We start from the raw sequence: 20136 nt of genomic DNA on the forward strand, positions 1-20136 counted from the left end.
TGAACAAGTAGGAAATAATATCTCCCCGTCCCCTCCACAGATTGGCTCCCTGAAAAAAAAAGGCAATAGGTGTAATTGTTGATAGTTTCCGAGATATGGTTTCCAAAGTATAGAGTCGACGACAGTGCTGAGTACAAACACCAGGTTAGTCTCACGACCAGCAATTTCATCATATCATAAGCCAGTGTTACACTGCACAGTAACATAATGATCTTAAACCAGGGCCTGGAAAGGATAAACAGCACGACAGGGAGCACATACAGAAAGTAACGTGCTATATAACTCAATTTGCAAAACAGGCATGGCAGACCTGAGATTAAAGCAATCAACATCGTGACTAGCAACTATTAAGCAGGTCTAGTACTTATACCAATTTTAGTTTAACACACTCTGGTCAGATCTGTTGTTATCTCTACACTTTGTGCCCCATGTTGGGTGCCAAAATTGATGACCAATGCCCAGCCTATCCCTGAGCAGCTGCCCCCTCCCCCCCTCCCCCCCCCCCCCCAGCTAGCCACCCCTATATATTGTTTAGCATGACGTCCTTGGTGTAGCATAAGCACTGGTCTGCAACAATTAAAACATCAGTGTGTTATCAACACTCTTCTCATCCTAATCCAAAACATAGCACCCTACCAGCTACTAGGAGGAAAATTAACTCTGTCCTAGCTGAAACCAGGACAGGAGTTCACCTCAATAGGTTGTCATTTTCACTTAAAAATGAAACAAAACAAAAAAATCAACTTTACTGATTTTTTGACTTTAACTTTTCTTTGATGACGTGTCATTTTGCCAGGTAGTCTCGCTCTGCTGACTTAAAGAGACTTCATCATCAGGTGTTTTCTTTTCATGAAGAAAATCCTGAAAACAGCACTTCACAGCCTTCCTTTCAATACACTGAAGTGCAGAGCTCTGCAGCTTTCTAACTACGTGTCCTCTTTTTTGAACTTGCAAGTAACTTCTGTGGTTCTTTTGCGTATCTTTTCCCATTTTATTACTTTATTTTTATTTTTTAATGTAAGGTGGACAGGAAGGTAATATTCAATGTTGGTAATGCTACCATAATCTGGCCTTCAGAAAATAGTGAAAATCAACCTCATATTATACATTTAAATTTTGGTAAGGCACTTACTAAAGAGGCTGATACCAGTACTGTTTTATTTAGAAATGATTTAGAAAATCAGAATCAGAATTATTGATCAAACCTGAGACTTCAATTTCTGTTAGGAAAGTCTTGTTTCTACTTTCCAAGGTTTTTGATTTTTCTTTATAAACAATCTTTGATATTGTGCAACTTCTATTTTCACATACTGTTCTGAATCTGAAACCCAGGCTACTTTTCAGTAGGTTTCACAAGCTGTTTGCAAAGCACATGGTAATGGTCCTCCTTCAACAGCTGAGTCTGACATCATGAAGCTTTGCAGCTATACAAGGTGTTAACTTGCCTGAAACCTCAATTTAAAACAAGTTGAACATTCAAAAAGGAAATGGTGTGGAACCATTTTGTTGTTCTTTGTTTTTTCCACAATTCCTCTCATATCTGTGTCTAATGACAGAAGCTACTAAAGACCTTGAAGATAGCTCACAATGGAACACGGGAGCTACATAAGGTGACCTGTAGTAGTTTTGTCCAACCTAAATTGTTTTATAATTCTATAACTTAGATTCATTCTCTCTCCCTTTGAATCAGACCTTCTTATCACACTTTCATAGAATTAAAAAAAAAGAAAAAAAGTTGTAGTTTACCTCAAATAGTAATGTACATTTTTATGTCTGCAGAGTGCTAAATTGTTTCAAACAGCGATGGTGATAATAATAATTATATAAATAACAATTTTTCATTATTAGAATTACTGATAATGTCTGCTGCTTAAAAGAATCAAAGATAAAAGAAATCTTACAAACCAAAACAAATTAGTAATGTAATTGTTTGTATACTCTGATCTTTTATTAGTACAAACTCATCACAGAAAGAAGATGCATGTTCTCATATTTTCATTGCTCAGAATCCAGTTGTGTATACTGCTAAGAACTAATTACAGAAAGAGAAGCCCCTGAGATTAATTGAGATTTACTGTTTCAAACAAAGAGCTACAAGCTTTTATGGTATTCTATGTCAATATTATTTCCAGCATTTGAGGAGTTACTTGTAATTAAGATGTGTAATTTGTGTTATATGTCTTGTATACCAGGGCAGTTTCTTCTGATCGTTCATTTTCACTACATAGATTGGCAAATCTCTCGGTTTGGTTGACTGGCAAATCTCTAGATTTTTCTATATATCAATAGAAAATATTATCTATAAAATGATAAAGAAAAACTTTTATTTTCAGTATATGCATTTTTTGTTGTTCATTCAAAAATACACTATAATGTGTGAAAGAAAATAATCCATTTAGTATGAGCCATTTCACTATTCACTTCAGCAATGACACGTCAGATTATTCTTTCACTTTATTGGGTATTCTCCATCCAGTATGTGTTTTCCATAAGCAATTTGTAAATCTTGGTAAAATACTACAGATTTTTTTTTTTTCAGTTAACTCCTTTGTTAAATTTTCAAATATTATTATTATTATTTTATTTATATATATATATATATATATATATATATATATTGCCCAGAGATTAAACTCTTAAAAATATCCTCTGCATCTATGTTCATCCTCTCCATTTCAAACTATAACAGAACATACATGAGAACTATAGGAACAACAATAGTAACATCCTTGTTCAGGATGATTTCCCTAAACTTTGCCAGTCCAAACCAAGTTTTGGCTTTTTTTCTAGCATTTTAATAGAAGCTCATTAAGCATTATATGTATCCTTCTGGAACATGGCCAGAATAAAATAGTTACTGGTTTCTTTAAAAACAGATCCAAGTTAATTTTAACAGCTGTAATTAATGCTTTCTTTTAAAATGAGGTTGTTAAAATTAACTTGGATCTGTGGCATTTTTGCCACATCCTACCAACAAAAGAACTCACTAGCTATATCTCAAATGAAGTCTATCTGAAAGATTACATCAAAGTAAAATGTGCAAGACTAAATGGTAACACCAAAGTGAACATTCAAGGCCAAATTAGGAATGGTTGAAGGGCACCAGTTTCATGAAGGTCACTGAGGTTCCAGTAATGAGCTTTACAAAACTGCTGAGATTAATAAAATTTGCCAGACCTCAAGCTAGACTCCTGCATTCCAAACTACCTATAAAACACTCACACATTACTGGAGAGCAACCCTTCAAAATAATTCCACATGTGTCTCTGGGTAGCAATTTGGACCTCATAAGTCTCCTTGTTTCAACTACTTCAACACTCCTACCGAAGACCTTAGCTGATCTAGAGGAACCTACAAATGTTCTAATCTAAGCACATGATAATTTCAGCACTGTAATGATCCCCAATTTGTCCTCCTACAAGAAACTCTCTTTTCCAATTCATGGCAGGACTGGTCTGGGACGGTCCTGTTAAGCGGCACTAAATCAGGATGTATACCAGAACCAAAAGATGGGAGATTTGCACCTAGTCTACTGCAGCTCACACACTGCCCTTGCTCAGTGTACAGGGCTCCTGTGTCCAGAGATGAACTACACCATTGGCTCACTTTCTGGTACTTCCAACAGCTTTCATTGTTTAGTGCAAAATATTGTTGTGATATACACCTGCAGTTGTAAATTCACCTGGTAATCTGCTAAATACTTCCTCACATTTTCTTTAAAATCTGTCTTGAATTAACTTCTTCCAAGAACTGTGATGTTCCTAAAGACATTTTAATAATATGGAAATTATCTACATTTTTAACAAAACCACACAGGGTTTTCTTTAATTTTTTTTTTTTTTTTTTTTTTTTGTGACACCAAGAGTGTGTAGAGCTGTAGCCTTGTATGTTCATTTTCATATTGTCTTTCTTTGTGACCCAGCTGTAAGTTAAAATGAGGTAATTTAAATGCCAGTGGAAAAGAACTAGACTCTTAAATTTCACCTCACACCTAAAATAAGTAAACAACACAACCCTGAACTCACCTTGGAGTCAGTTCAGTCTCTACCTAGGAGAGGTAATCTCCCAAACAGTCACAGCTGAAGCACTTTTGAATACTTGTCTATGCACCAAGTTTCATCCTATTACAGAAAATGAAGGTTTCTGAAAGTTAAAAGGATTTATAGGACAGTGAATTTGCTTTGACTTAGATTTACTATTCACATGTTTCTCTACTTAATTATATTTTCCTCAAACTTATTTTTTCATTCAAAATTACTGGAAAACTGCATGTATCACTACAATTAAAATCCTTGTTTTAAAACCTTTCAACATTTTTTTCCCATTTTCTAGTGCAGGTATAGTTTTGGAAATAGCTTCACCCACATAACAATGTGGAGCACAGGCACCCAATTCAAATTCAGATTGAATAACAGTTATTCACTAATTGAATAATTATTTGTGGTGGCAAATATTTTTCTCATTTTTTGCTGACAGAACTGCAAGGCTCCATATTAAATGGTGAGTGATTTCTTCCTCCCCGACACCTCCCCTAGGTACAGCCTGAACCCAGAAGTTGGCTCCAAATACTCCCAAACTGCTGCAGGAAGAAAAAACATATATCTGGATTCAAACCTTATTGCCAAAGTCAGTACCACTAGCAGTCCAATCTTCTTTCTAAAAGAGATGTTCTAGCTCATGTCAGAGTTCTATTTTCACACATCATGACAGATGGTATAAATGCTTCACTTGCACCTGGTTTACTCTGTGTGGACCATATGTTCTGCTTTACTAAAGAAGTGTTGCTGGTCAAAGGAGAAGGTGGCCATATCCCACCTGTCACAATCTGGGTTAGGTAGAAACAGCTGGTGGGAAGCAAGGTGGCACCTTCCTGGGGAGCAGCCCACATGTTCACAGATGAGAGAAACTCCTGGGGCAGGAGAGAAGCCATGGGCTCAGCAAGTGGGGAGCTGGCAATGTGCATAAGGGCTGGGAAGGTCATGGGCAAGGTGTGGGCTGACTGCCAGTCTTTGGAGGTGCTTGGAAGAAATTTTCCTTGCAACTCAGCATGAAGACACAATGCAGGAAGGTGCTGGAAGTCGCTGGGCTGAGAACAAGTTAAGGGTGAAAGGCTGGTCCTGAATGGTGGAGTACATAGAGGGGAAAGTGGTTTTCTATCCTTCTTGTGTGCCCAGCAGAGTTGAGCCTTTCCTTTTACAAGTTGGAGGGTAGTAAGGATTTAAAGACAGTTTGGTAGCTTCTCATCAGTCATTATGGAAAAAAAAAAAAGTGATGGATCAAACTTACAGCTCTGTCAGATGATTTCAAATACTTTTCTCAGACAATCCTACCTTAATATAACCTGAAAAAGGAGGGACTATAGTCAGATAATGTTTTCTGGCATGAAATTCCCATTGTACTTCAACAATCCTAACTAGTCCAAATACTCATCCTTCCCTTCCCTTCCCTTCCCTTCCCTTCCCTTCCCTTCCCTTCCCTTCCCTTCCCTTCCCTTCCCTTCCCTTCCCTTCCCTTCCCTTCCCTTCCCTTCCCTTTTTCCTCACTATTTGTTTTTCTTCTACAAATAACTAGTGTCATAGGTCTGCATAAATAATGTTACTGAAGACCAATCTCTTGTGTTATAGTCAAATAAGGTGATGTTAATGGTCCTCCTTCAACATCTGAGTCTGATATTATGGAGCTTTGCAGCTATACAAGGTGTTAACTTGCCTGAAACCTCAATTTAAAACAAGTTGAACATTCAAAAAGGACATAGTCTGAAAGCATTTTGTTGTTCTTTGCTTTTTCCACAATTCCTCTCATATCCGTATCTAATGACAGAATTATGTCCATTTTAATATTGTCCTTCTTTCTGCTAAGCACACAGCCAAGTAATGAAAAGTACTGACAAAAGGTCTTGAAGTAATTACAGGTAATGCTTTGTTTGAATAATGTGTTTAAACTTTATTAATACTGTTTATTTTCATATTAAACAAACAAAAACAAATCAGTTGTAGATCATTTTTCTTTCATAAAATTTTCTCCTAATTCATGTCGAATATATATAAGATTAAGTTAAATTATTGGTATTTTTATTCCTGAAGACAAAACTACTCCACAAAAAATACTTTATTAATAGTTATTCTCATCCTGCACAATAATAAGTCATAGCTGGGTGAAGTAAGACAACCAACTTATTTTTAATGAAAACATTCCTTTAAAATTTCCATTAACTCAACATAGGAGTAAATTTGTGTATAAGGTTTGTAATGATGGAAATAAAATATGTTATGAAAATCAGTGATAATAAATGCACAGCAACGTACAAAGAGAAAAAAAATAACTAAATATATCCTAATTAACGAAACTACTTGCACACACATACACACATGCATATTCAGTGACAAACTGAATTAGAGATTACTGTTCAGGAAAAAAAGATCTGGGAGTTATAATTCATAGTTCTATGAATAGTGAGTAGCAGCCATGGAAGCAGACCAAGTAGTAGGAGTTAGAGAGAAGGGCTCTGAGTAAAAAAGAGAAAATTTCCTTATGTGACTGAGTCCAGAGTGCAGCCCTGTCTTGAACAGAGGGCCCTGTTCTGTTCTCCTCATCTGAGAAATGCTGAAGAAGAACTGAATAATATTCAGAGAAAAGAGACAAGGGTGACAAAGAGTTTTGAAAGCTGCTGTAAAAGGAGTGATTGAATAAAGTACATCTCTTATGCCAGGAAAGAGACAGCTGAGGCAAGGATATGGGAGAGGTCTGTAAAATCTCAGAGGGCACAGAAAGCGTGAACAGAAAACTTTTTCCTTGTTTTTCATAATATGCAAACTAGGAGACACCAAATCAGATTACCAGCTGTCAAGGTGTGAAACAGACAACAGCAAGTATCAAAATGACGGAATTTGTTTCCTCAAGCTAATGTGAATGTCAAAAACCTATCTTTTTTTTTCTTTTTTTTCAAAATGAAAGTACAGTGATTTATGGAATAAATCCATCAAAGGCAGGCTAGAGGCCATCTAAACCTAAAAAGGACAATTTAAAGACAATTTAAAGCTATAATTACAGCTCTAGTGAATCATAGATGAATAGAAGTTAGTGTATTTTGGGGAAAATGATCTCCTACCCTTTGATATATGTCTATTACTGTTATAGATGGTGCCAATCAAGATGGACCTTAATACAGCCAGTATCATGGAAAGTACAACTATGTGGTATCAAATTTGGAAACAGGAATTTCAAATAAATGACTCAACATTACAACCACATTGAACTATATTCAGAAAGATATGGAGAAAACAATAACAAATATCTGATTGAATTCAGACTCAATTTAACTGTGAATATTTTCTGAAATACTGAGATAATTTTGTTCTGGAAAGGCACACACTCTTTGGTATTATACTCTCTGAAAACTCTCCAAGTGTTCATTTTCTTTAAGCTTTAAAATTTAATGAAAAGCAACTTTTCTACTGTTTGTGATGAAAACAGGATTTTAAAAGATCATGTTATTGCCAAACTGACTCATGTTCACCCAGTTAGAAACAGTAATGTGTACCCACTTGATCAGTCCTAAATAAATAATTCAACCCAAGGTATGTACATCAAGAGTCATCTATTTAGTGAATTACTACATAATTTTATGAAAAAAACAATAAAACAAAAATATCACTTATATTTAAAGAAAGAAAGACTCTACCGTCCACTTCTGGATACTGAGTGTAAATAAACTCAGATTTCAACACTGAAAGTATTAGAGCCACATATAAGTCCATGATCTGTAATCTCCTCTTGAATTCTGAGTTCAGTTTTGCCAAATAGTATGGTGTAGCAGAAACATGAATATACAGAACAGGGTTATATTAGGAATTAAAAGAGAAGGAGAAGAACTTCACAAAACAGTAAAAGATGAACATTGTGTAGGAATGACATTTCAGAAGATAGGTAGATAGACAAATTCATCAGTCTGAATGGTATAGATTATTAGGAATCCCCAAATCAGCAAAACTATGCCAAAAATCTGTAGCCTTGTAGCTCAGTAAATATGGTGTTGCCATGGCCTGTAACAGGCCATGGATTTTTGTAAATCTCTTGATAGAATATATATATTGCATTCTTAGTTAATTTAATGCTCTTCTTCATTGAAAATATTTTAAAGCACATTTCTCTTTATTCTTTCTCTAATACTGTGGCTATTTGCACTACTGGGAAAGATACCCTCCTCCCTTTCCCTTCCCCCTTCTCCTTTTCTCTTTCTCTTTTTCTCCTTTCCCTTTCCCTTTTCCTTTTCCCCTTTCTCTTTCCCCTTTCCCCCCTCACCCCTTCCCCCTCCCTTAATAACAGGTGATGTTCCAGCTAAAGACATTATCAAGCTATTTAAGTACTCAAACATTTGTTATTCTCTAATTTTCTTCTGTGTGCATCATCAGTTGTAATCAGCTATTCTGAATTGATATGACTTCATGAAGATCTTGAAATAAGTATTAACTTCTGTCACTTTGACAGTTTTTGTAGAACACCAGCTGTCTTGTAAGCCTTTTAAATTATATGAATATATACAAGATAGAATAGAAATGACCTATTTTGCGTTGTTTCAGTTTGCTTCTTGTTATTATTATGAGAATAAAACTTAGCAGCAGCATGAGGAGCTTTTGCTTCTTTTTCTATGGTGTAATGAGAGAAATAAGACCCTGGTGAAAGATAAAGATGTTTTAACACTTTTGAAACTAAGAACACTTGTGCCAACATTGCATGAACCCTCAAAATGCATACAAGTTTGGATAATGAAACTACTAAAAGTTAGATCAAAATGGATTGAATCAGTTTTAAACTTGGCCAAAACAAACTGACTAGTTTCAATGATTTTTACCAAATAATGGACAAAAGGATTCTTGAAAGAGTCCTTGAAACCTAGAACAGAGGGCAAATGTTAGAATTAGGGTTCCACATTCTCCCCCTTAGCCTGTAGGACCTTCCTGTATCAGATGTCTGTCACATTGAGGAAGGGGCTACAAACGGAGGAAACTTTTTTTTTTTTTTTCCTATTTAAGTAGAATATGTTCTCAGAGTTGTAAATGCAGAGAGCAGCAACACAGCTTAATGCTTGCTTGAATTTCTCTGGAAAAACTTAAGCTGCACTTCTGAAAAACAAACAAAAAAAACAAACAAAAACTTACTTGACCTACTGATAGAATTGTGCTAAGGGTGAAAATAGCCATGGGATTGATTTCTGGGCTACACAGTAGACCAACAGCCTCTTCCTACATAACCTCATGTTGTCCCAACAGATCAATCCCTCCTCTGATGCTACTTGGAGTGACAGTATTAAAAAATGTCCTTGATTACATTTTTTTTTTTAAGAAAAGAAAGAAAATAAAGAAAAGGAAAGAAAAAGAAAAAAAGGAAAGGAAAGGAAAGGAAAGGAAAGGAAAGGAAAGGAAAGGAAAGGAAAGGAAAGGAAAGGAAAGGAAAGGAAAGGAAAGGAAAGGAAAGGAAAGGAAAGGAAAGGAAAGGAAAGGAAAAAGAAAAAAGAAAAGAAAAGAAAAGAAAAGAAAAGAAAAGAAAAGAAAAGAAAAGAAAAGAAAAGAAAAGGAAAGAAAAGAAAAGAAAAGAAAAGAAAAGAAAAGAAAAGAAAAGAAAAGAAAAAAGAAAAAGAAAAAAGAAAGGAAAGGAAAAGAGGGAAGGGAAGGGAAGGGAAGGGAAGGGAAGGGAAGGGAAGGGAAGGGAAGGGAAGGGAAGGGAAGGGAAGGGAAGGGAAGGGAAGGGAAGGGAAGGGAAGGGAAGGAAAGGAAAGGAAAGGAAAGGAAAGGAAAGGAAAGGAAAGGAAAGGAAAGGAAAGGAAAGGAAAGGAAAGGAAAGGAAAGGAAAGGAAAGGAAAGGAAAGGAAAGGAAAACTCTGTACAATTTGAGACACTTCAAAGGGCAAAAGAAACTGAGAGTTCTTCAGAAACATTTCCTATGTCCCAAACAGTTAAGCCATTTTTGGAAAAAAATTATAGCAGTCTCTCTCCTAGCAACTGACACTACATTTCCAGTGATTTATAAGAGATACAGCAGTAATTTAACATGGTGATGTCAGAAGCTTAAAAATGACTTTTTTTCTCCCCCCTTTTTTTTTTTTTTAATTGTGTATTAGAATTCTAAGAGGCTCCCAGAAGAATCTGCCACCTAAGTAAGTTTAAGGAACAATATTTTACAATTGCTATTTATTCTGTCTGTTCTAAACTGTTTTTCAGGGTAAAGGTTTCCACTGCAGTAGCCAGAGTATGTCTGATTTTTAAGATTAAACTGTTAAAGTCAGTTATCTAAGAGCATTATAATGTCACTATTAAAAATAATCTCACACAGAATGAACAGTGTGGTTGTCCATTATGCAGCACTTGTTCCATAAATGAGGCTAAGAGTGTGCTCACTTAGGCAAGCTTTAAAGTTTCTCAGTTGAATAATGTTGCTATTTTCAAGAACTTCCACATGTTTTTAAAGATTCTGTTATCTTTATCAATTTTATAAATTTTAGGGGGGAGGGGTGAGTTATGAATATGTACAATGAGCTTAAATAATGAGCTTAATTCATATACATTGAAGACAAAATATTAATGTTACTATCCAGGAAATGTAATGTAATTGAAATATAGATCTAAAGCTTATTTCTTGTTCTAGCCAGTCTTCCTCCCATATCAATCACAAATTGTAATACCACTCAAGGATACTTCTTAGAATCTGAAATGACAAGAGAAGGGTAGTAAAAACTGTGTTCTATTCACAGCTTATAACTGCTGGACACATTGTGCCTGTACTTTCTAAAAGAATCAGACTTACATACTACCCCACCTGCTACTTATATAGGAAGATGAGATTGTTCTCCATTTAAGGAGAATGTTAAGGATAATAAATGTCCTTAAATCTTTGTCTATACTTTAGATTGTTCTGGGATGCTGTTACTGGTAGTGGTATTGTTTATTTGAGAAAAAAAAGGACAATATTTAGATTAGTCAGTAAACGTCAATTAACTTGACTACATACAATTTGTTTGTGAGAAGTTTATTTTGATAATCCCATGTTTCAATAAGATCTCTAGCCACGTGGAAATTTCAGCAACAAAAGCTGCACTCACTTTCTAGACTAGGAAGAAGATGTAATTCCCAAGCAATGACTTTTAAACCATCATTTTAATAAAGCTGCATAGTTTACATGCCAATCCTAGGAGCATAAAGGGGAAAATTTTCAATTGTGATAGGTGAGCTAAGCAAATAACTCCTACAGAAAACAGATGTGTATGTATATTTCATTGTAAACTGAACATCTGCACCTTTTAGTCAATTTCTCTTTTCCTGTCATCTGGAGTTTTAAAGTAATTGCACTTATCTGTGTGGAAGATATGGCTCTCTGCTCCTACTGAATTAAATGATAATAAAGGACTTATGCTTATCACCAGGATGGCTTGAGCAGCATAGAGTCGGGAACGAAGCTTCCTCTCTCATAAATTACCAATATAACAAAGTTTTAAGAAAAGGCAATGCAGTGATAGTCAACCAGAAATTAAGAATTTAACATCAGAAAGAAACATTGGCTAGAATTATCCTTAGTTGAGATTTTTCTAGAAATGCAAGTCTTCAAGGAGTAGCAACTTTCTCACTGAATTTGCTGTCCTCTAGACTTTGCAGAAAGGTCTGTCTCACTGGGCACAACAGGTCCATCTTCCACCCTATATGGAAGCCATAAAGGAAAGGAATGAAAACCCTACATTTTTGCTTTCATGTTTTCAGGGAGAAGGACAAAGCAGTGGCTTTATATAGAGAGATAATCTAACGCACATCTTTAGAAAATCAAAATCTAAGCAAAATAAAAACAATGCTATATATAAGTTATAAACTATTTCTTTGATGGATAAGACTTTAAATAAAAAAAAGGCTATGTGCTTTCTTTTCCTCCCACGTCTCAGAATTTATCTGTGAATGTCAACAATATTTTAGTGGATTTGGGGTTTAAAAATAACTCACTTCTACCAGCAATCTTTTAGGCAATGCATACGAAAAGCCATTTAACCACCCCAGACTGATATCAAATGTTCTCTATGTCTCAAGTTTAGAACAAATACTTGTTTTCAAACAAGATTACAACTTCTGGAACTAGCAAAGGTATGGTTAGAAACCTCTTGTCTCCACACATTCCCAGTGCATGAACTCACATACTTTTTTATGCTACTGAAGAACAGTGATGCAGATGAAAGTGTAGTCAGTGTAGAGGTTTTTCTCTAGGTTCACTGCCAGTTTAAGTGGAGCTCTATTTAAAGCTATCAAAACAGTATGAGGCTTTCTAGATTTAAGACCCTCAGTACTTGCAACCCATTATTTAGCTTACATAGCATGTCTAGTTTGATAAATGTAGTCCCAACAGCTCTAGACAATGACATCAGCACAGTGCCTTCCTCTGTTGTTCCTGGCTGGGCTTCAGTAGGCAGAACAGTAGTAAGCTTTTAATATATAAAATTCTTAGTGAAAATCACTGAACTTTCACTTTGTAACTGTGTCAGTCCAAAACAAAGAACTTACTCTGCTCAGCCACATGGACCTAGTCTGGATTTAGGTAGTAAAGAACATACACAACTCTTTGAAACACTTTATATTTACATAATAAAAGTGAAAGCTGAGTTTTGTGAAGATTCAGTTGTAGCTTGTTGTACTATTCTCTAGAAACTCTACATCATTGTTTAGATTCTATGTAAAATCAGTCTCATCACATAACTGGACTTACATTTTCTTTATTTGTAATTTTTAAAAACAATTGTCAACAACTTCAGAAGTCCCTTCCTCATAATAATGGAATTAATTTGTTTTATTTATTCCAGACCAAGTGCACTATAATATAATCTCTAAATGTTATCCTGATTTACAAACTGCTTTCTTTTGCCTTCTTTCTGCAACTCCACCAAACTAGGAAACAGGTATATTTGATCCAGATACTTGATTTGACCCTTCTGATGAACCATAGTGAGAATGAAAAAAACTCCACAGTTTTCCACACCTGAATTACAGGTGCTTCAAAGCATGCTTCAAAGACCACTTAAAAGAGTAACAGGCTGTGAATTTATATTCTGCAAACTGGATGCTCTGTGAAGACCTTGATCTTCTCCTCTAGCTTAGCCTACCCCCACAATATTCACTCATAGCTTCTGCTGTTCCTATGGTGTCCTCTTGTTCATCCGTGGGAAGGAGAAGTGTATTTTCCATGTAAGTTTACTGGGAAGCCTATCACACTATGTGGCAGCTTCAGAAGGAGCATTACTCTAGCTCTGATGCCTCTCAGCACCACTGAAGGATGGAGAAACTATCTACTATGCACACCCTCTCTACAAACAACTCCATAAATCAAAATTAAAATGTTATCACAACCACAACTGTGTTAGCTACGAAAGCTAGCTGTGTTAGCTGTGTTAGCTATGAGCCATCTCCTCTGCCTTTTAACCACAGTCATTTAATATTTCCTACTGCCCTCAGGGAAATTGTTGTTCCCTATCCCTACTATCTTCAACACTGGAAAAAATAAACAGGCTGAGGCTGTGGGAGCCCCATGAAGGATGAAATCGAGTCTTAGACAACAGTTAGAAGGGAGGAAGAACATAGAAGACAGAGTCCAGACCACAGCTTGGTTTGCATATCTGTTACAAAGTATGGGTATTAGTGAAGAGAAAGAATGAATTCATCAGAGCTGCAGTAGTGTTTCAAACCAGTACAATCTCAAACCCACTGTGATTTCCGAAGATTTGGTGTTCATAGCAAGCCCTCCATGTTGTGCTAATATACACAGGCCCTCCAGAGACAACATATGTTCTCACTCTGAGGTACAAAGCAGAGTCCAAAACTCACATATGTCAAAGAAACACTCCTGTTGTAGTTATTTTCATCAAAAAGGCAAAAGAGTGAATCTCCTGCCAGAAGTCATGGCAAGAACAAAAAGTACCAGTATTATAAGCACTCATGAAAGGGCAAAAGACGCTGTTACCCACAATATCCCTTGCAGCCAGATCTCTGGACGAGTACTTTGAAAAATACCACTTTTCCATAGTCTAAATAAAACTCTTCTCTCAGACTTATGGAGGGGTAGGGGGAGGTTTGAATTTTGCAGCCAGTATTGTAAACAGGCCATAACCAACATCAAGCTAGGTCTGTTTTCTGTTCATCTGGCAAACTATTTTGTTCACCAACACTTCTTGCCATAGACTGCTGAAGCTGAAATAGAAAAGGGAGACCTTGTGGCAAATGCTCTTTTAAGTCTTCATAAAAAAGAAGATTTCATAGATGGGCATGTACTTCAGCATACTGTTCACCCTCAGCAATCTGTTTCTAGATTATTTTTAGAAGCAGAAGTCATCAGGATAATTTAAATGTAAGGGCCAAATCCTGATCTCAGCTGCATGAAATAATAGCTACAGATGCATCTGCCCGTACTGTGGGCCTGCTGGTTTTACTACCAAATTGCCAACTACTGAAGTAATTACAGACTGCAATTTACTGTTATAAGGGCAAAATTCACATTCAGTGAAAATTTCTCCAGAGTAAGGATATCTTCACTGTCTGCTTACTTACTGGCCCTCCTCATCATAAGGCCTGTATATATTAGAAACCTACAACTGAGCCTTGCAACATCTTAACAATATTATCCCCTATTTGGGGAATAAGGGTACAAAGAAGTTGGATAGCATGCCATTTATAGCATAATGTGTCTGTGGCAGAACTGGTAAATGATCCTGTGTTTACTGTATCCCAATCCCCAACTTTAATGACAAAACTATCCCTTTTCTCCAAAACTACTTCAGTGCAAATGCCAATTAACCATATAGAGAAGGTAAATAAACTTGTTAACTGCTCAGTTTAATGACCAAAACATAAAACAAACAAACAAACAAACAAACAAACAAAAACAGTCAGTGTGCTTATTTAAGGCTAAGCTCTCACCTTTGTGATTTAGGGATGGTTACAGTCCCTCCTTTTTCATTCAGTTTTTCCAATTAAACTTACTTTCTTAGCAGGGACTGAAGCAGTCCCCACATGGAAATTTGGTGGTTCTGCTTGATCACCACTTCCTGACAGCTGCAGGTAGCAGCCAGGCACTGGACACAAGATCATTCTCATTCAAGTCAGTGAAATGAATCCCAGCATTCAGAGACAGCCTTGTCAGCCCCAGGGTGAATGACACTCCTGGAGTGCCAAAGATTCGGAAAGACATAATGTTAAATCAGCACTGGGTGGGTAATAGGGAGGATCATTTCAAATTGTATATTCTGGTTTAGATTATGCAGGCATGGAAAGCATGCATAGTCTTCTGGATGTACACATTCCTAAATAACACCACACATTTCTGATATTTCTGCAATGCACACTATCCGAAGAATGCAATGTTTGTCTCTTCAGAATGGAATTGAACTTCCTATAAAAAAAACCATTTAGCTAAATACAAATCAACTCTCAAGCTGGCTAAGAAGAAAAGTGTCCTAAAATGTACTAGTACGTGTTTTGATTAGGAATAAAGGAACATTTTATTATTACACATATACAGAAAATTCAAAACATATGCTCTGTATGCAGTGTTTTGGGGCAAAGATTCATCAGTAAAACAAACTTAATCTACATTTAGGGACTTTTTGAGATGACTGACCGAAGAAACTTATATAGTTTTTATGTTATGTTCATGGAACAGCTGAATGTGGAAACCTTTCTTTCGTTGGCAAATGGGGATAACTGATTGGTTGACTGACAGAATTAGGCTATGACTACAAAAAAAAAATCAAGTAAAAGCCTCATAGATAAATAAAGATTTTAAAATAGTAATTTTCTGAGCATCCACAGATCCACTGAGGAATCACACAGGTTGGGAGAGATGGTGCTTTTAAATTTGATTCATAATTCATGTGGTATATACTCCAAATTTTGGGTAGAGAAATCGACCTGCAATACCACACCAAATTTGGTTTTGAAGATTAGACGTCTGAATTCTTACCTGAGATATACAGATTTGGGGAAATCTGTGGCTAGAGACCGAGAATCATTTTTAAGCTTTAAGTCTAGTTCACTTACCTGCAACACAAAAGAAAGAAATGAAAATGTTTTTTTAATATTTTTTTTTTTTCTAAGCAAGTAGGGATTGTTAGAAAGTCTTTTAAAGTTCATGTTTTATGTTCTTGAAAACCAATTTTCTAATAATTTTTACCGTTGATAGAGTTTAATCTGGTTTACAGCTGAAAGTTTGGTGAAGAAAAGTCTAAAGGTGTGTTAGTATCTATTATATGTGAAAACATTGGGCATAGCACAGAAATGAGTGCAGTAGTGGAGCCACAGTTTACATATTCACTTCTTTAGCTGTAGTGGAGGCTGGATTAGCCTGAACTGTCTGAGGAGGAGAAATCAGAAAACTATACGGCACTGGTATCGCACCCATTTCCACTGAAGTAATGGGGTGAGAAGTCTGAGTGCTGGCTCTGACAGCTCTGTGGCTGTCTGCAGTTGTCATGTAAAGTCATAGGAAGTTAGGTTTGCTGCTCTGTTCAATTTGTTCCTAATTGCAATACTCCAAGGATAATGCTAAGGTAAAAAATGTATGGTATTCACCTGTCCTCATTTCAGGGATTCATAACAGATTGCCCTTCAAACACAGGGAAGCTACTCTTTGATTTTAACTGAACCTAAAGACATCATTAGCATTGTCACTTAATATAAACAATAGGACATATGAAGTATACAAGACACCCGAAAATAAGTCAGTGAATATTTTAGGCTAAGAATTGTTTACTCTGTTAATAATGAAAAGACAATAAAATAGTGTGAATTGCAGACTGCAATAGGCCCTTACAAATGTTATTAGATTTTGACATCTGATTTTCTACCATTTGCTATAAAACAAAAACATAAGGAAGAATTGTTTAGCTACCTCTCTCTCTCTTACACCCAGTACTCACTAGATTTCCTCACCATCTAGCAAAACAAGAAGCTCTAAATTTAAAACGAATGGATAACAGGAAAAGTGATAAAAAGCTCCCACCACATAGGGATGGTAAAATATTCTGTCATAAAACACATTTGCAGGTTGTACCCACTCTACAAGCTGTGTAGTGAAGTTGTAAGAAACTTGCACAAATACAATTTTCAAATATTAATCTACATTACAGGAATAGTTTATTGGCTCTGCCAGCTTCTCTATTTCCATTCAATAACTCTGAGTCTAGGCAGAGAGAAAGGGTTGGTATGTGTGGAGTGCACTGGGATTAACACACCCAACTCAAATTAGCCACTAGGCGGCTCACACCTATGGTTTGGACGGAACATGTGTGATTCATAACTACTTGTAACATTCCCTACAGAAGCTGGCCACCACCAAGATTTAAAACATTTTCCAGCAGGACTTTTCTGGTCTGATCCAAGAAAGGACAGTACTGTTTGGTGCTGAAAGTTAGGAAATCATCTCTGATATTACAGTTCACAGCTTTATTTGTGTGCCTAGTTTTGCTGAGGTTTTCACATGTAAGGTCTGCCTTTAGACCTCCCAGGTTCCTGAGGCTAGTAGCAGAGTCTGTGGGAGTGAAGCATTACCCAAAGTAGAGAAAGAGAGTCTGGGAACATTAAGCCAACTGTAAAAACACAAGTTTGCAGCAAGATGGGATGTATCCAATAGCACTGAGGAAGATGGACAGGGAAATTGTCTGGATTGTCTCATATTAGATTGCAGTAAAAAGTGAATGTGGTGTGAAACTGGATATTGTATAACCAAGAATGTAAGATTCATTAGGTTTAGATGGGGAGTAGAGATGGAGAGTAGGAGGCTGCATAACATGGTTGCTAAGACCTAAGGCATGCAAGTTGCTTCTGTTCCTCTACAGTGAGAAAGAACTCAACTTCCCCATTTGGTGCTTTGACCCATAGGTCAAGCAAACTGGAAACACCATTGGCAATGTTTTTCAAGAGAAGTTTCTTTGCCTTGCACCAGGAGAAGATCCTGGGCTCGGTCCCAAGGGAATAACATGAAATCACGAGTAATCATTAAACCTCAAAGGAGGATAGAATCCATACATAAAATCACATTTTGCTTTTACTAACATCTGGCTCTGGATGTCTTCTCAATGAGCATATAAGAACATTGAATCGCTCCCTGGAGTATTCTAATCCAAGCTGTTGTTTTAGAATATAAATTCTCCTCCATGGGTTGTTGCTGCAACATGATGCTGATGCCTATGGTTTGCAGGTGGCCAGAGTAGATGACCAAGCAGTCCTTCATCAATTCAGAGTACATGGTGCATATATTTTATCCCATTACAAGCTTTTTCTCTCAGTAATTTGGCTGTAAATCAATCAAGGTAATTATTTATTTGCTTGCTCTTTAAATAAACTTTAAATATTTGATTGGTGAATATGATCACTAAAATCCCACAGAAAAGCTTTTATTTCAGTTGAATGAGAGAAACGGTTTAATGTGAGGATTGAATAAAAGACTGATAAGAATTTGTCTCTTTGAGAGGAGGGTGGGCCTGCCTAAAATATGCAGGCCAAGGAAATATTAGCCAACAACTATACAACAGAAATACAATAAATCTGTTGTTATCCCCAATAATTGACTAACTTTATGTCTGCTCTCAGTTAATAACAATAATAAGCTAAGTGCATTACTTCAATATGGATGTTGCTGTCAAGATATATGTTTATGTACAAGTTTATATATAGATACAAGTTTGAGCAAATAATTAGCATTGAAATGTATGTACTGAGGGTGGGTTCATCTTTCTTAACTTAAACATTCAAATTTCCCTTTATGGCCAGAGGAGAAAAACTGGCATATCTAGAAGATGATTACTCCTTTACAACACGTCTTAGGATAGGTCATGTAAATAAATATTTGTACTTTCTTTTTATCTGAGGCTGACATGAAGTGGTAGCATGATAGCTGGCTGATATTAAAGCTTCCTCACACGAGCACATGATGGTAAATCAAAGATTTCCAGCTTTCCAACATGCTACAAATTTGAGCTGTTCTGTTCAAGCTGAACAACGTGATCTGCCTGTTGGCATTTCAGAAATAAAGTGAGGATGAAATATAATCCAATTGTCAGTGGTATCCAGGAAATGTGACAATTTCTGGTATATGGCAAGGTCATGGCGTCCACGCCAGAAGCTGCTGAGAATGCTTAGGGTATTTTTGGCTGCATTAGGCAAACTATTGCCAGTAGGTCAACAGAAGTGATCCTTCCCCTCTATTCAGCAATGGTGGGGCAACACCTGGAGTTGTGTGTCCAGTTCTGGGCTCCCCCATACAGGCAAGACATGGACAGACTGGAAAGAGTCCAACAGAGCATATCCAAGCTGATAAGGGACAGGAGCACCTGCCCTGTGAGGAAATACTGAGAGAGTTCAGACTGTTCAGCCTGGAGAAGAGAGGGGATCTTTTCAATGTCTATCAATACCTGAAGGAATTGTGCAAAGAGGACAGAAACAGGCTCTTTTGAGTGGTGCCCAGTGCCAAAACAAGAGGCAACAGACAGAAGCTGCAGCACAGAGGGAAACACTTCTTTACTGTACAAGTGACAGAGCACTGTCAAAGGTTGCCAAGAAAGGTTGTGGAATCTCCCTATTTGGAGAGCTACAAAAGCCACCTAGACATATTCCTGGGAAAGTAGCTCTAGGTGTCCCTGCTTGAGCAGGGGGTTTGGACCAGATGACCTCCAGAAGCCCCTTTACACTTTAACCATTCTGTAATTCTGTGAAGCCCAAGAGCTCCAAAGCTATTCATCATATTAGGACAAAAAGATGCTTATCTTCACTTTTATAAAAATTTGTGATTTTCAAGTATTTGGGATCAGGTTGGAGACAAGAGAAGTAGATAGGTCAGAACGCTAATGCAGTAAGTTCCTGTAGTTGTCACAAAACAAAACACTAACAGAGACAGATGAATGTTACAGATGACCATTCCATCTTTGGCTTTCCCATTTCTACCCTGTGTTCTGGCTGCTCTCTCTGACTCCACTGAAGAATTGTCCAGGGTTGCAGCAGGAGATCAGGCTGATACTATGGGCAGGTATTCAAAAGGACTGGCATAACTCAACCTGTTTTTTATTGCCAACAGAGCTGTGAGAAGGACTGAAAATCATCTTGTTTTCCCATTTACAAATGATGT

At 36.7% G+C, this 20136-nt stretch overlaps 1 long non-coding RNA gene across 1 annotated transcript in view; it reads right to left on the reverse strand.

Annotated features, from left to right (window-relative positions):
- LOC121068031 overlaps window positions 1-15201 on the reverse strand; it is a 38512-nt gene extending 23311 nt beyond the window's left edge. Inside the window, exon 1 of the long non-coding RNA XR_005818568.1 lies at window positions 14937-15201. This is a non-coding gene — a long non-coding RNA (uncharacterized LOC121068031). The remainder of the gene's footprint in view (window positions 1-14936) is intronic.
- Window positions 15202-20136: the final 4935 nt, after the last annotated feature.

Source organism: Cygnus olor, chromosome 3 (assembly GCF_009769625.2).
Source record: "Cygnus olor isolate bCygOlo1 chromosome 3, bCygOlo1.pri.v2, whole genome shotgun sequence".
In the NCBI taxonomy this organism is placed as follows: Eukaryota; Metazoa; Chordata; class Aves; order Anseriformes; family Anatidae; genus Cygnus; species Cygnus olor.